Source organism: Microcaecilia unicolor, chromosome 3 (genome assembly GCF_901765095.1).
Source record: "Microcaecilia unicolor chromosome 3, aMicUni1.1, whole genome shotgun sequence".
Lineage (NCBI taxonomy): Eukaryota > Metazoa > Chordata > Amphibia > Gymnophiona > Siphonopidae > Microcaecilia > Microcaecilia unicolor.
The window spans coordinates 384,581,995-384,599,842 of record NC_044033.1 but is presented as its reverse complement, the minus strand read 5'-3'; positions in this window follow the sequence as shown (position 1 = coordinate 384,599,842).

Genomic DNA, 17,848 nt, shown 5'->3' with positions numbered 1-17,848 from the left:
AGAAGGGCAGGAAACCCACAAGCGATAAACACAGAAGGGCTGAAAACCCACAGCGCAATAAATACAGAAGGGCTGAAAACCCACAGAAGGGTAGGAGACCCACAGAGCAAATAACTACAGAAGGGCAAGAAGCCCACAGAGCAAAAGACAAGGAAAGCAAAACGATGCTAACAGCACACTAACCTCGGGACCTAAGGCACTGCGGAGGGAATGGCAATGCAAAGGCCAGGACTGTAGTCTTCGGGTGACTAATAAAGCCCATCAAGACCAGAGCCACAGCTGCAGCAATCACCTTGCAACCAAACAGAGGCTTGACACACAAAGCAGTCATTCCATAGGAAGGAACAGCGGGAGCCATCTTGGAAACTGGCAAGGAGGAAGAGGCGGCAGCCATCTTGGAAGAGGCATAGCCCACACAGGTGAGGTTCAGTAGGGCAATCAGCACACAGAGCCAGAGAGAAACTAAGACAGAGACAGACACAGAGACAAGCAGAAGCCAGCACAGCCACTGACTCCCAGAAACAGGGTAAGTATGAGGGTGGTCACGGCCACAAACGTGACAATTCGTAGACTAAGGTTCTACTACTACTACTATTTAGCATTTCTATAGCGCTACAAGGCATATGCAGCGCTGCACAAACATCCCTGCTCAAAGAGCTTACAATCTAATAGACAAAAAATAAAGTAAGCAAATCAAATCAATTAATGTGTACAGGAAGGAGGAGAAGAGGGTAGGTGGAGGCAAGTGGTTACAAGTGGTTACAAGTCAAAAGCAATGTTAAAGAGGTGGGCTTTCAGTCTAGATTTAAAGGTGGCCAAGGATGGGGCAAGACTTAGGGGCTCAGGAAGTTTATTCCAGGCGTAGGGTGCAGCGAGACAGAAGGCGCGAAGTCTGGAGTTGGCAGTAGTGGAGAAGGGAATAGATAAGAAGGATTTATCCATGGAGCGGAGTGCACAGGAGGGGTGTAGGGAAGGACGAGTGTGGAGAGATACTGGAGAGCAGCAGAGTGAGTACATTTATAGGTTAGTAGAAGAAGTTTGGACAGGATACGAAAACGGATAGGGAACCAGTGAAGCGACTTGAGGAGAGGGGTAGTATGGGTAAAGCTAAATGTTTTGTCTGCATTTAAAAGGTGTTCCTCCTCTTGCACCTTAATTAGGCTAATGGCCCCATTAACACAAATGCTACAAGCCAGGGTCTCCATTGTTGCCACAAATAACATTGGGGATAGGGGACAACCCTGATGGATGCCCCATTGCAAATAAAATTCTTAAGAACTTATCTCATTAACTACAATGGAGCTCTTAGGAGCTAGGTATAATTTTTCACACATCTGCTGCAACATAGGTGTACTCAACTCTGTCAACTGCTTTTTCAGCATCCAACACTATCCCCATTGTGGGGATCTTATTGTTTTGAAAAGCTTCTATTAAATCTATCACACACCTAATATTGTCCCTCATTAGCCTCCCTTTCACAAATCCTGTATCCAAAGGAATTGCTCTAGTAACATAGATAAAGACTTGCATGGTCCATCCAGTCTGCCTAACAGTCACATTCATTATCAACTCATTAGTGAACCAACAATCCAATAGTTTGATTACAACATTTTATTCACGAAGTTCCAATTTACAATGTCTTCCCTTCCCTCACTGAGATATACAGGACCCACACTCAAAGTATACAACATAAATGTGGTATAAAAAATACATACACGTGATTCTGGTCTATCCTTGCCATTGCCAGTGCTCAAACCATAAAAAGTCTAACCTGCACTGGCCCTTCTTCCCACCTACTGGAGTTGCTGTCGAAATCCACTCCAGCCCATCCTGATCTGTCTTGCCATATATGAGTCACAGACTGTAGAAGTCCGCCCAGCATTGTCCTTATGTTCCAACTACTGCATAGATGAGTGACCAAAGTTAGGATTGCTATTTACGCAGTTCTATTTGGTGGTTTAGCTGGCACCAGCTCCTCCCCAACTCTACCCTTGGAACACCCTTCTCTGGCAAACTTCAAAAATGGCTGGTCAGAGCTGATAATCAGCAGCCTCTCTTGCCTGCTTAAATCGTTTTCGATATCGACCAAAGAATATCATATTGCCTCTGTATTGCTCCAAGGTGAGACTGCATCTTGAATACTGTGTACTATTCTGATCACTACATCTCAAAAAAAGATGTGGGGGAACTGGAAGAAGTACCAAGAAAGGCGATCAAAATGATTGAGGTGATGGATTGACTCTCATAGGAGGAAAGGCTAAATAGGTTAGGGCTCTTCATCTTGTAGAAGAGAAAGCTGGAGATATGATAGAGGTCTATAAAATTCTGGAGTGAAATAGTTAAATGCAAATTGATTGTTTACTCTATCAAAAAGACTAGGAGACACTCCATTAAATTACATGGTAACACATTTAAATAGGAGAAAATATTTTTTACTTTACATACAGTTAAGCTCTAGAACTCACTGCCAGAGCAAGTGAAAGAAAACAGTTAATGAAGGTGAGTTTAAAAGCGGCCTGGACAAATTCCTGGAGGAAAAGTTCAGAAACCACTATTAAGTAGACTTGCAGAAAGCCACTGATTATCCATGGCATCAACAGCATGGAATCTTGCTACTCTTTAGGACTCTACTAGGTACTTGTGACCTGGACTGGCCACTGCTGGAAACTGGATACTGGGCTAGATGGACCCTTGGTCTGACTCAGTACATCAACTCTTAAGTTCTTATGTTCTCCCTCCTTCATGGGGGCCTGATGGGCACACATGTGCAGTCTATTACCGCCAGGAAATGGACTGTTTCATAGAACTCTGTCATTGTTTGCTGCTTGTGTTGCACAGTATGAGGAAAGATTATATAGTCAGAGGAGAGGGTGAGAAAGGCCCTGAGGATCTGCATAATGCATTGTGAGATGGTAGATTGGCTGAGGACCACTGTGACTGTCAGTACGGACTGAAAACTGCCAAGGGCAAAAAGAACTAGGACTGTGTGGGACCTTAGATAGACCAGCACAGGTTGCCTCTTCTGCTTGGTGTAGCATAGAAGGGGCTCTAGCTCCTAGCAGAGATGGTGGTTGGTAGCATTTTTGAAGTGAGACATAGCACCAGCACTCTGAAGGTCAGGTTCACAGTACAGGATAAGTCAGAGTCTGAACCCACCCCCAGTAATCTAGGTCCACACACACCATGCCAAGGACCCAGGCAAGCAAATGCAAACACTGACGCATAAACACACCCTTCTGTTACCTCCCTTCTATCCCCCTTCCACTCCTATCCTACTGTTTCTCTTATTTATTTATTTATTTATTTATTTATTACATTTGTACCCCGCTCTTTCTCACTCAAAGCAGGTTACATAGTAATTGGGATTACAAAGTATTGATGAAGAGAAATAAATTGGGTGTTATCGGAGTAATGAAAGAGATAAGAATGTAGAGATGCAAGGATGAGGGGAGTAGTAGAAGGATGAGCATGGGTAAGTGAGCAATTGGAGGGGTAGATGAGGCAGAAGGGGATGGGTAAGAGTGAAGGGAGTAGGAGAGGTGAGAGCAAGGGTGGGTGAGCATTAGGGGAAGGGTCTTTGAGGCGAAAGGGGTATGTGATGGATAGATAGGTACATAAGAATTAATCTGGGCCCTTTGGGTAGGCTTGCCTGAACAGATGGGTTTTTAGTGATTTCCGGAAGGGCAGATGGTCATAGAGTGATCGGATTGGTCTGGAGAGGGCATTCCAGAGTTGGCTGCCTAGGAAGGAGAAGTTGGATCCATAATAGGTTTTGTACTTGAGTCCTTGAGTTCTTTGCTTCTTTGCATTCCTGTCTCTCTAAACTTTCTTTTTATAGCAAAACAACTTGCCATGCCCTTCAGGAAAAACAGTATATCAAATGAAATAAATCACAAACCATAAATACACACACACAGAGCTAGAGACTATCAGGCAGCAGGGCACATCCAAATAGACACAGACTGTGGCAGAGAAAGCTCACAGATAGACATTGAGGGGAGCACAGATAGAGGGAAAGGGAGGCAGGGGGATGGTAGAGGGGTTTATGAGAGGGATAAAAATTGAAGGGAACAAATGGAGTCAAAGACAAGCCTAGGTGGACAGAGATGACAATCAGGCCAATGACTTGCAATTGGAACTCATCCAGTCATTACAAACGCAAGCAGCCCAAAAGACAAATGCAGTCGGTGCTTATATATGCCTTATAGCAGCTGTAAATGCTGATGTTTAAATGTCCCACCCTGCAAGTCGGTGTGCTTTTTGCAAAATTAAGTTCTACATGTGTACAGTAAGCCTCAGTACCTCCCATATTATGTCCCCAACAAAGCTTCCTTTCTACATGGGGATTTCTGGATATAGCCAGTGCATCCATATATAAGTCGCAGCCTTCTGAAATGGCGGTAAATGCAATTTACACATGTAAATGCCAGCAGTTCCACCTGTAGATCACAAATAGGGCCTTAAAAATGAGCACCTACATGTGAAATAGAAATAACTCTGTGTCATATCTTTTTGTTCTTGTCTTCCAAAACTCTCCTTTCAACTGCATAATTTATTTTCCTCTGTAAAACAGATTTTCCATTAGCGTTATCAGACATTTGTTTTAATAACCTTATTCTGCCTTTGGCTGTTTCTGAATTAGTGCCACATGTGGTTCTGGAGTATTTTGTCTTTCTCCCCCTCTGTCTGCTTGTTTCCAGCTTTTACCCTGTTAAGCTTTTCATCATTCTTTCTTACTTCTCTATATGGCAGACACAAATGGGAAGCTTAATAATGGTGGGCTTCCATCCAGGACATCATTTAAACCATTGTGACACACTGGAGAGCAAAAAAAAGTTCAACTACTGTATTTCATTCCAAATAAAGTCAATGGCAGATAAGTTCTGTCTCTTCATCAAATCAGCAAGGCATTCTTTTTTAAAACACTTTTTTCTTCATTGCCTTTGTCTTTGTGCTGTGATAGTACAGGATAAGTCAAATCTATGCTCTACTCTTGATCTTTATTTGAAACTGGCCAGTTCAGTCCTAAGAACATAATAATAGCCATACTGGGTCAGACCAATGGTCCATCTAGCCCAGTATCCTGTTTCCAATGGTGGCCAATCCAGGTCACAAGTACCTGGCAGAAACCTAAATAGTAGCAAAATTCTATGCTACCAATCCCAGGGCAAGAAGTGGCTTCCCCATGTTTATCTCAATAGCAGACTATAGACTTTTCCTCCAGGAACTTGCCCAAACCTTTTTTAAACCCAGATATGCTAACCACTGCTACCACATTCTCTGGTAGGAAGTTTCAGAGCTTAACTACTATTGGAGTGAAAAACTATTTCCTCCTATTTGTTTTAAAAGTATTTCCGTGTAATTTCATTGAGTGTCCCCTGGTCTTTGTACTTTTTGAAAGCGTGAAAAATCGATTCACTTCTACCTGTTCCACACTACTCAGGATTTTATACACCTCAATCATATCCCCGCTCAGCTGTCTAGTTTCCAAGTTGAAGAGCCCTAACTTCTTTTGCCTTTCCTCTTATGGGAAATTTTCTTGGCACAAGATGTTGGAAACAAGTTTAAAATTGGTTTCAAACTACAGCAAGAAATCTTCACTTCCTTGAAATGCCCATAATATTAATTTAAAACTGGTTTCAAGTGCAAAGCAAAAAAGCTGAATGATGACTGCTCAATAGATTACAGCAGTAGCAGAACAGAATGAAAATAAAGAAACAATTTATAAATGAACAGACACCAAAGAAATTTAAAAAAGATCTAAGAGCATGCAAAACCTTAAATAGTAATATATATGTTTATTAATGCAGTAGAGAAACCATTAAAAGCATCGCAGTCTAGTGGGGTCTATATACATTAATTTAAAAATGAACAGATACAAAAGAAATTTAAAAAAAAGAGCTGAGGATGCAAAACCTGAGGATGCAAAACCTTACATAGACATACAGGGAGGTGCTTTTCTGACACCAACCCCACAGACCCTGACCACAAATGGAAACTTTTGCCTTCAGTCTTACCACTCAGTCTCTTCAATTCACACAGTCACTGATTGCCACCATTCTGCCGCTCCCCAGTACCTCTCCACTCTTGTCTCTCCCTACGCCCCCCCTCGGGTACTCCGTTCTGTAGATAAATCTCTCTTATCTGTCCCCTTCTCCTCTACTGCAAATTTCAGACTCCGTTCCTTTTATCTTGCTGCACCTTGCGCCTGGAATAGACTACCCGAGCCTGTACATCTAGCCCCTGTAACCAGGTACCTCTAAGTGCAGCCAAGGATAGAACAATCTCCTCCAGCCACAGGCTCCCGGTACAGTCAAGAAATAAATGTCCACCATCAACTTCACTGTTAAGGACTTTATTCCATGCAGGTTTCTAGTAGACCTGATACCCAGTTCCAACAGCAGCATTCACCTGCAATCTTAAGCACGTATAAGCCACTTGAAAGTGTGTGGCAAATAGTCCCCTTTAAGCAGTAGGCTATCAGCACATACCAGGATTCAATACAGGCTCATAGTCAGCTCCAGTCTGGGCTCTTTATCCAGTGCACAGTAACAGTAGTTCAATTCCAAATAAAAGCAGTTCATTCAGTTCATCATCACAGTTAAATCACAAAGCAGAGGTTTCTACCTTCTACTCTCTTTACCTTCATAATGGGTTCCATACTTTAGGGACTTCTCATACCCAAGGGATTCCACCCTGCATCTGTTTCACTGGTAGATTCAATACTTTAGGGACCTCTTTTTCCCAAGGGTTTTCAGCCTGCACAACTTTAGGGACTTCTCTAACCCAAGGATTTTCAGCCTGCATCTGCTTCACTCTACCCTCTCTCTCTCTTGGGACTTCTTCCCACCTGCCTAATCAATTCCTGGCTTCTGCTCTTGTAACCTAGGGGTTAATAAAATAAATAAAATTACCTGAGTTGTCCCAGAGTTCTGTTGTGGCCAGCAGCACGGGTCCTTGGAATTTGCTGAGAACTGAGCTTCTGTTGGCTTGGCAACAGCAGCTGGCAGTTAACAGAAGAAGCTGAGCACTAAGAGGGAGAGGAGGTGTTTTGAAGGAGCTGTGAGAGAAACAGGAAAAAGTGGCAACGTGATTTGAGAAAAGTTTAGTATATGAGAGAATAATTGAGAATTAAACAGAGTGAGACTTGGAAGGAAGTTGGCTTGTGTTTCAGGACTGTAAGTACTCTGAGTGAGGAATTGTTAAGATTGACTAAGTGGTGAGTAAAAGAGTAATGGTTTCTGAATGAAACAGAGAAAAGTGTGAGAGTGTGAGTGTAAATTGAAAAGGAGAAAACTTTTATTGAATCACGTCTAAGTGTTGGTGAGTCTGAGGGTATGAGAGATTTAACCATCCTATATAATAATTCTCACCTCCAACATTCTGAGGCTGCCTGGAACCGTGGTCTGCTGGGTGCTGTAGATCAAACTGACGTCATGAATCCCACTGATTGGCTGCGCCTCGGGTGAAGTCACAAAGCAAGCAAACCTATGCGATGCTGCAGGACGTTTAATAGACAGGAATGGAAGTGAGCAAAGCAAGTCTATGGTAAGCAAGGAAGCCCATTTGTTAATCTCTGTTTCCACTCCCCTATGCAGCCGTCATTGGTATACACTCAAAAACAAGCAAACCTAGGAGCTGCTGCTTCACATTGTCGTTTTTAAATTGTTGTTCCATCTGAAACAAGTCTAAAGCTGTTTCAACTGGATAGACAGTGCCTTAAAACGTGGAGGACAAAAGGAGAGGGGAGACAGACAGACCCTGCAACTGGGAGGGGGAGGCCGACTGACCCTGCAACTGGGTGGGAGGGAGGGAGGGAGGGTGGGGGGACCCTCCAACTTGGAAAAAGGGAGGGGGGACCCTGCAACTGGGAAAAAGGGAGGGAGGGAGGAAGGACGGGAGGAAGGACAGGAGGGAGGGGGGACCCCCTGCAACTGGGAGGGAGGGGGGACCCTGGCACATACTCTCATTCTCACACTCACATTCGCACCCAGTCTCACTCTCTCTCTGTATCACACACACACACCCGCACATTCACTCTCTCTCACACAGTCACTCTCACACACACTCTCTCAAACATACACACTCCGAGGAAAACCTTGTTAGCGCCCGTTTCCTTTAAAACAGAAACGGGCCTTTTTTTACTAGTAGTCTTATAAGTTTAGTGAGTGATGGAATGTTGGGTGTCAGACTGGGAATGGAATGTTACACTGTGAGTGAATCTCAGCTGCTGTGCAGAAACTCTTCCAGCGCCTTAGAATAGGGATTACCCAGTGAAGTATAGATTGAACAGTTAGAAATATTTTGATTAATTTTGTTTAAATTAATTAGCAGGCCACAGTCTAAAGAAATACTTTTAAAGTCCCTATAACAGAATTCCTGAAAAACAGAAAGGAAGTCAGGGTTTTGCCTCCCAATTTGGCTTGTTATTAGAGAGGTTAGGAGGAAGAAAAGAGCTGCAAAGGAGCACCAATGCCGAATCCAGTTCATTCAAGGGCCCCCACGCAAGAAACAGATTACTTCGCTGAAATCTCAACGTCTGCTAAGTGAAAATGGACAAAAGAAACTGAACGGTACCAATGAGTGTGTATATGTATTAAAGAAAAGAATTGAAAATACTTACCTAAGCTGAAAGTTGAGGAGAAATCTGTGCACTGAAAGAAAAGAATTACACACAAAGTATCAAATTTTTGTTACAACCTATAAAGAGGTGAAGCAAATATAGAGGCTAAATAGAAGGTGTTGGAAATAAATGTTGAACTTATCTGAGATTAGCCTTTGATGTAAAAAAACGATCTTCCTGTTCTGAAATACAAATGATACAAGTTAATAAAAAAGGGTTTGCAGGTTAAACTTATATGTTCTGTCTAAGGAAGGAGAAAACATTTATTATAGGATTTGTTTAAACACTTAGCTTATTTTGAGAGAGCAAAAATAATAAAAGAATTAATTAATTGAATGGCAGTTTGATCTTTTGGAATCTGGGACAAATCCTGATATTAGTTTCTTTTCCTCTTCCATTTTCAGAAAGTGGGAGACGTGGTTAGTGTATATGTTCCCTCACCACTCCTGGGTACTGGATTTCTGGGAGCCTTGACTACTAACAACAGGTGAACCAGGACCCAGTGCTTACCATACACCATACCCTGGAGCAGGGGGGGGGGGGTAACACTCTCACAACCAATCACTCTCCTTCCACCTCTTTTACCCAAGGATTTTCCCTCTCCTGGGACTTGTATTTCAGACTGAAACTGACTTACCCCAACTATCCTGGATGTGACTCTATCACATACCACCCTACTTAAGAAATTGCGAGTCCCTTTGGGACTTACCCAGGGATTCGCAATTCTAGGGAGAGCCTCACTGTCTTCAGACCTCATGGAGATTCCGGCCCAAGCTACTCGCTTCCAGCTCCTAGCTCCCAGCTTCTGCTCCTAGCATCCAGCTCCCAGCTTCTGCTCCCAGCATCCAGCTCTCAGCATCCAGCTCCCAGCGTCCCGCTTCAGATCTCCACTCTGGCTCCGGCTTTTCCCTTCAGCTCCACTGCATTCACCCTGAAAAGCCAAACAAAAAAGAGACCCAAGTGCGATATCTTTACACTGGTCCCCCTTTTAAAGCCAGCCAGATCTGCTCCTGGTCTTCCCCACTTCTCTTCCTTCACCCACTCTTTATCCAGCCTTGGCCCCCCTAGGTACCTCTTACCTGAGGCATCCAGGATTTAAGCATTTAGGCCACCACGAACAGACTCTCTGGCTTGCATGGATCCATGTTCAGTCCCATCTGGGAAAGTGCCATTTGTAAGCAAGTACCTCTAACTGCAGCCAAGGATAGAACAATCTCCTCCAGCCACAGGCTCCCGGTACAGTCAAGAAATAAATGTCCACCATCAACTTCACTCTTAAGGACTTTATTCCATGCAGGTTTCTAGTAGACCTGATACCCAGTTCCAACAGCAGCATTCACCTGCAATCTTAAGCACATGTAAGCCACCTGAAAGTGTGTGGCAAATAGTCCCCTTTAAGCAGTAGGCTATCAGCACATACCAGGATTCAATACAGGCTCACAGTCAGCTCCAGTCTGGGCTCTTTATCCAGTGCACATTAACAGTACAATTCCAAATAAAAGCAGTTCATTCAGTTCATCATCACAGTTAAATCACAAAGCAGAGGTTTCTACCTTCTACTTTCTTTACCTTCATAATGGGTTCCATACTTCAGGGACTTCTCATACCCAAGGGATTCCACCCTGCATTTGCTTCACTGGTAGATTCAATACTTTAGGGACCTCTCTTACCCAAGGGTTTTCAGCCTGCATAACTTTAGGGACTTCTCTTACCCAAGGATTTTCAGCCTGCAGCTGCTTCACTCTACCCTCTTCTCTCCCTCTCTCTCTTGGGACTCCTTCCCACCTGCCTAATCAATTCCTGGCTTCTGCTCTCACAACCAATCACTCTCCTTCCACCTCTCTTATCCAAGGATTTTCCCCTCTCCTGGGACTTGTATTTCAGACTGAAGCTGCCTTACCCCAACTATCCTGGATGTGACTCTATCACACCCCGTCTCTGGCCGTTTTCAAGTCCAAACTTAAAGCCCACCTCTTTACCACTACTTTTGACTCCTAACCACTACTCACTTGCCCTGTCCTTTTATCCTCACCCCTTTATTCCCTTACCCTTATTGTTCTGTCTGTTTACCTGTCTTATCTAGATTGTAAGCTCTTTGAGCAGGGACCGTCTTTTTGTGTATGGTGTACAGCACTGCGTATGCCTTGTAGCGCTATAGAAATGATAAGTAGTAGTCGTAGTGGAGTGGGCTAAAGGCTGGAATAGAAATCCAGAGCAATGGGAAAAAGTAGCTGGTGGCTTTTCAATGGCACTTTATTAGTTCAGGAAGCAAGTGTCCTCAGTCCCACTCCAAAGAACCACATGGAACTCCAAGGATTTTATTTGATGCAAACTCAACTTTACTGAACTTTTCTGTAACGGGTAGTGCAACTGTTTATTACTCAATCTGTACAGTAGAAATCCTCTTGTCCATTCAAGATTGTGTATTACAACCTCAGCTGCTTTTCCATCTTGACTTTCTTTTGCAACTTTCAGTACTTACACATTTACAACACTTCTGGTCCTTTACCCATCCCTTTGGGCCAGTAATAATCCAAGGCTGCTCCTGATATTCCTGATTACAATCCAACTCCTTCAGGCACAGACACACTTGGCTGTCCACCTTCCAGTGATGCACCTCTTGAGCTGCACTCTATCTTTGAATAGGCTTCCCCTGCTCTGGTTCCTACTCTTGAGCTGAGTTCCCCTTACCTCTCACAGGAAAGAAAATAGGCATTTTTAGTCCTGGACTCACCATTTTCTTTTAATTTTTTTCTTTCAAAAGGATACTTTATGTTTATTTTAAGCTGGATCAAGTTAGGACCATCTGCTTTTAAGAACGACTGGAAGAACTAGTGTGCTGTACAAAGCCTCCTCTCACAATCCTGCTTTTTCAAGTGATCATTACATTTTTGTTTGAGCTGTTTGCTTTGAAAGCATGCTGTTCTTGTCTGTGTAAGATCAGTCTCTAGCCTCCCCTGCAGCCCCTCCCTTTCCCTAGCCATCAGCCCAATCTTGTCTGCAGCCTCTCTCAAGCCCCCCTTCCAAGCCATCCTCCACAGAAAGAACTATTGTGAACCCGCTGTGCTATACTTCCCTATTTTTTAAGAAATCATAACAGTTCAGTGTGAGCTGTTTTGCTTTTCAAGACCACAAGCCCCCTAAAAATTTGGCAGTTTTAAAAAAGTTAGTGATTACAACATAACTGAGGAAAAAAGTTACAGATAAGCAAACTTTTTCCTTTTTAAATGTTTTATTTTGCTGTATTAACCTAAGAAACGCCAAGTTTTAAAAAAGTTAAGTAAAGCAGCAGTAAAATAAATAGCAATGAAAATAGTGGCAGAACAAATGCTTTATACAGGGATTGCTTTGCCTAACAGTATTTATCTAGAAAGCACACAATAAAAAAAAGTTAAGTTAAGCATATGCAAAGAGTATGGGCATACTCAGTAGCCGGAAGACAACGTGTTAAAATTTTGAATCATTACCCATTTATCATACACTACCCTTTGAATTTTTTTTGAGTACGCGAGATTCAATGAGCCATCTGGCCTTGTTTCTGACTATCCCTTTTTTTCTGGATGGATATTTTAGTTGCTTCATTTGGAGGAACCCTTGGATTCTAAGCCGTAAGTAGCTCCTTTAGAATGCAAAAATGTATTTTCTCGCTATTTTCACTGTTGGGTGTGATGCCTTTTACCTTCAGATGGGTCTCCCCACTGGATAACCTGTACCCATATGTTTTAGGATCACCCTTAGGGTGATTCACCTAAATAGTCACCCAAAGGAGGATTCAACTCAACCTCCTTACTCACAAAAATCACAGAGACTGTATCATGATAAAAACAGTGTTCTTATAAAGCATCAAGAACCCTGTACAGCTCTTGCCAGTCATTGTAAAAGAGGCTATGACGGTGTTAGTGTTACCCGGAGGTGCACAAAGTTCCTTTGTGCACTTCCAGGTGATGCAAGCCATGTCATCGTCTATAAGATCGCAAGAAGACACGGTGTAGTTGGGGGAAAACAGATACGTATACAGCTCATTGAGGTCTCTCATGATGCTTGCGGAAGGTAGATTTCTTCTTTGACCAAACTTTCCCCACAAAGAGTTTAAGAAAAGTTTTGCAATTTCTTGTTTTGCAAGGTTCATGGTTATCTGATCAACAGGTAAAAGCACACCTTCTTTCTGGTTGAAATCATCTATGTACTTGTTTTGCTGTTCAGCATCAGTACACCACTAAGGAAACCCCGATGCTTCCTGCTTATGTATTCTGCAAAAAGTTGTGTAGATGTCTGTTCAAAATGCCAGACCTTGTAGATTTCTCCCACGCTGTACCCTTTAGCAATAGCCATTTCCAATTCTGTAGTATACCATGACTTCAACAGGGTTCTCTCACTGTCATCATGGGCACATTTGTTCCATTGACCCATTACGGATTACGGCGTACGTGTGACACAACAGAATTGTGAGTTTACCCTGCACCCTAACAAGCAGTATGGGAGAAAAGAATCCACGTGGCGAAATAATCAGAGAGGGAACCGAAATTTTCATAGATGATTTGGGGGTGACTGATTGGATATTCTTTAGTTTTATTGACAAAGGGTACAGGCTGGTAAAAACATAATAGTGTATTTTCTCACTCTGTTTTACCTGATAGTACAGACACACAGCATTCGTTCTGTCTCCAAACAGGGCGCCTCGTGAAACTAAAGGTTCGGGTAATGCTGCTCTGCTCAGATAAGCTATATATTCTCTATCCGTTTTAACCAAACTGTCCCACTCATGTTCCCAAATATTGATGACCTTAAACCCTTTCTCTTTTAGGTAATCTGCCTTTCACTGTGTTTTGTAGTTGAGAAACCTGAAGGTGGTGTCTGTCAGTGGATTCTGGTTTTTAGAATCATAGCAGGTTGTACAGCCATGGTAAAATGACCCATTAAATTCAAAAGCAGTGAGCTCACCATTAACAGCAGCATAACCATTGAGAAAGTAGCCACCCACTTGCATTTTGCCACCCTTTAGAGCATGCCTGATTTGTTTGTGTATTTTGTCCTCAGTGTAGATCATCCAGCGGATAGTGGTAGTTGAATATCTCTTGGTCTGCCCTATGGTTCTCGGTTTTAAACACATGAACCTGAACATGGCCATACACACGAAAGCAAGTGTGATGTATTGGAACAGGTCTATATAATTCCTTTGGGTCGCTGCCCAACCCCCTGGTATTTCTTCTATGTTCGCTTTCACAACCCTCTCTGACATTTTCATAATTTTCTCTCTGTACAGTACACAGACCTGTTGTAAAATGAACACTTTCTGAAATTCATACTTCAGACATTGGTTTAATACGTGTCAACTTTCATCTGCATTGTCCAAGGCCTGCAATTCAGCAAGAAACTGCTTGTGGCCCACTACTTACTATTACTACTACTGCTACTACTACTTACCATTTCTATAGTGCTACTAGATGTATGCAGCGCTGTGATCATCTCTTATGAAAATATGTGAGCACATTCTTCAAAAAAATGTATTTATGAGCACGTTTTTGCACTTTAGGTATATAAATATGAGCGCTACATTGCTTTATTCTATGTTGCATGGGAATGATGTTTCAATTGCATCAAGGAAAGCAGCAGTGGTGGTGTCTGGAGTTTCGATGTGAAGGTTAAAGTCTCCATGATCAGTAACCTAGGGTAGCTCAGGGTTATTTCAGTCACCAGATTCAGCAGTTCTTGCACAGATGATGTGTTGCAGCGAGATGCTGTGTAGAGCAAGAGCAGCCATATTGGCTCCTTAGCTTTCAGCTGGATTAGGTGGCATTCTGACTCAGAAAGGTGGAGGATGGAGACCGAGCAGCTTGATTGTCTTTTGGATCAGGACTGCTACACCTCCACCCTTGGTTGGTGCAGGATGGTGAATTCTGTGGGGCAGAGTTCAGGCAACGGTACTCTTCTGCTTTCATCCAGCCAGGTCTCAATATTGTGTAGCAAAAATGAATTGTTGTACTACAGTTGAGTAAATACCCCTCTAATGCAGTCAACACAAATTATTAGCAAGAATTTCACAATATATAAAATGGCACCTATGATAAATAATGAGTGTTAGCATGTTGTAATGAAGTAGCACTGTTTAGTACAGTTGCCCCTGTGACTAAAGAGGAGATAGCTAAAAATAAATGCTGAGAATGATATGAAAATGATGGTGTGCATGTGTAATCTTGGCTATGGGTCTAATAAAATACCCAAATGTTGACAAAACCTATACATTGTACATATATGAACTCAAAGTAGGGCTAATATAAAAGGAATGGTAAAAAGATATAATGAAGTTCTATCGAAGAGGAAGAGGTGATAGGTGATGCAATGAAAACATGGAAAAATCAGTTTCCATATTCAGATCTTGTGGAAAACGTGCTCTTAGGGGTAAACATCAAGCTGGTTCACTTCTAGATAAGATATCATTGTGCTTGTGTAATCGAAAGAGCTAACTGAAAAGCAGCCATACATTCAGATAAGTGCCATTTAACGTCTAAGGACAATACTATTGAAGAAAAGAAATAAAGCTAAAGCTAAGCAACATAATTAATACTCGGAAAGTAAAAAAGTAAAAAAAGAAAAACATTGAAATAAAAAGGAGGTTTTTTAGACCTATGAGGACTGAGGAGGTTCGCCCAGCCACTGTGGTGAAATACAGACGCCACTGGCTGAGCTTCTGAGGTCTTTTCCTCCCACATTACAACATAATTAGTGATAAAAGTAAAATCAGAAAAGCTTGCTATTATTGAATTGTGAAGTAATCAAAAGACCCAATTTCATTCATGTTCTTTATACACCATGTGCTTTAGTTTACTCTGTAGTTCACAATAAATATAGCTTAAAATATATTGACTCCTGTGTGTTCCCTGACACATTTTATACAACAGCTCTCCTTTCTCCATTCCATCAATTGGGTTTACCTCTATTCTCTCTCCTCTTCCCCATCTAGTTAGAACCATCCCATCTGCTTGTGAACCATCAGTCTCACTCAGAATGTATGAATTCAGATTCTGAACCCGTATCACTACTCAGGGAGAGAAGCAAAAGAAAATCAATTGCCCTATCATTTCTAAAAGTAATAAACAGAAATTCAAAAAAAAAAAAGGAAAAAAAACAATGATACTTTTTTTTTTTTTTACTAACTTAATTCATTTTAAAGCCAGTTCTTTAATAGAATGCCTAACAGGATCTTATTCTATAAAGGAAAGAAGGTGCCTACTTTCTGTTATCGAGTACTAGCTTAACCAGATATGTACACGTGCAGCATTTAGGTATGACCACTTACACCAGTCATTCATTTGAAATAAATGCTTGTGCCTAAATGTTGGAGATATGACTTATAATATAAGTTATGGGCTGCCAAATTCTATTTATGGCATCTAAAAAATTGGATGTAGAAAAAAAACACGCTTAGCGTGATTCTATAAGGAGTATGCATCCTTTATATCAAAACCACACCTATATGTAGGTGTCTGTAATTAGGTGTGATTCTACATTTATGCACACAAATCCTGGGAACGCCCCTAAAACGCCTCATACAGTTACGCACAATTGAAGTTAGGTGCACGTCGGATGTACACGTAACATCATAGGCGCCTATCTGATGTGCGCCTAACTTCCATTTAGTGCTGATAATTGACTGTTACTACCCAATTATCAGTGCCAATTGACTTGTTATTCAATTAAGTTGCACATGTACAGGTACATAGCTCTCTTACCTTGTGTGCTGAGCCCCCCAAAACCACCCCAAAACCCACTATCCTCAACTGTACACCACTACCATAGCCCTTGTGGGTGAAGGGGGGCACCTAGATGTGGATACAATGGGTACAGTGGGTTTGTGGTGGGTTTTGGAGGGCTCACTGTTTCCTCCACAAATGTAACAGGTAGGGATGGGACTGGGTCCGCCAGTATGAAGTGCACTCATCCACTAAAACTACTCCAGGGACCTGAATATGACATCTGAAGTTGGTATAGAGGCTGGCACAACATATTTTGAAAGATGTTTTTTGAGGGTGGGAGGGGGTTAGTGACCACTGGGGGAATAAGGGGAGGTCATCCTCGATTCTCTCCAGTGGTCATGTGGTCATTTCGGGCAACTTTCTGTGCCTTAGTCATAATAAAAACAGGTCTGGGTGAAAACATCCAAGTGTTTGTCAGGGTCATCCTTCTTTTTTTCCATTAAGGGTCAAGGACATCCAAGTGTTAGGCGTGCCCAAGTACTGACTTCGCTATGCCTCCAATACACCCCCTTGAACTTTGGCCATCCCTGCGACGGAGTGCAGTTGGGGATGTCCAAAATCGGCTTTCGATTATACCGATTTGGACGACCCTGAGAGAAGGACGTCCATCTTCCGATTTATGTCCTTCTCTTTCGAAAATGAGCCCAATAGCTTTCAGGTCAGAAATAATGAGTAAAAGATGCCAGTATCAAAATATATAAGTGGAACATAAAAGTATTCCAATGCCAGTCTCAGAGAGACAGTATGTGTGTTTGTGTGTGTGTGTGTGGGGGGGGGGGGGGGGTGAGAAACAGGGAGAGATGGATGAATATCTTCTTTCTTTTGTTTTTTTTTTGGTTGTTATTTTATTTCTATTTGTTATCTTTAAAGTTGACTAACATGGCAACTACACTTTTTTTTAACCTACTATTATTTGCCGTGAAGAAGCAATACAGTTAATTACCTTGCTAATAAAAGAGATCACTCAGTAACAAGCAATTAGCTTCAACTAGTTCATTTCAGTGATAGTGATATGAGAAAATACAGAGGAATGAGAAATGAGAGCTCATTTTGCCTGCCTGTTCTGGGTTTTGCCATCACTTTAATTTCCCCTTAGGGGGAAGGCTATGAATGCTCATTTATTTCACTGATCTCAATATCCATACCTCCACCACTGCTATTTGTAATGTTGAGTGATCTTCTGACAGGGCAAAGCATTGTGGTGTATGCAACCTTCTTGTCACTATGATCTTTGTAGGACTACGGGTCCTAAACTGCTTATACTTGGAAGTGAAAAACACCAGTCCACTGTCCCATAGCATCACATTTATAGTTGGCCACAAACGTGGATGGAGCTAGCACATCTGTAAAACGTGGCAGTTCTAGAAAGGGAAAGGTCACATGTCTTTTCTCTTATAAAACTACTGTATGGTGTGGAGATTATTTAATAACAGGGCACCTAAGCGGAAGTCAAAAAGGGTGCCCATTTTAA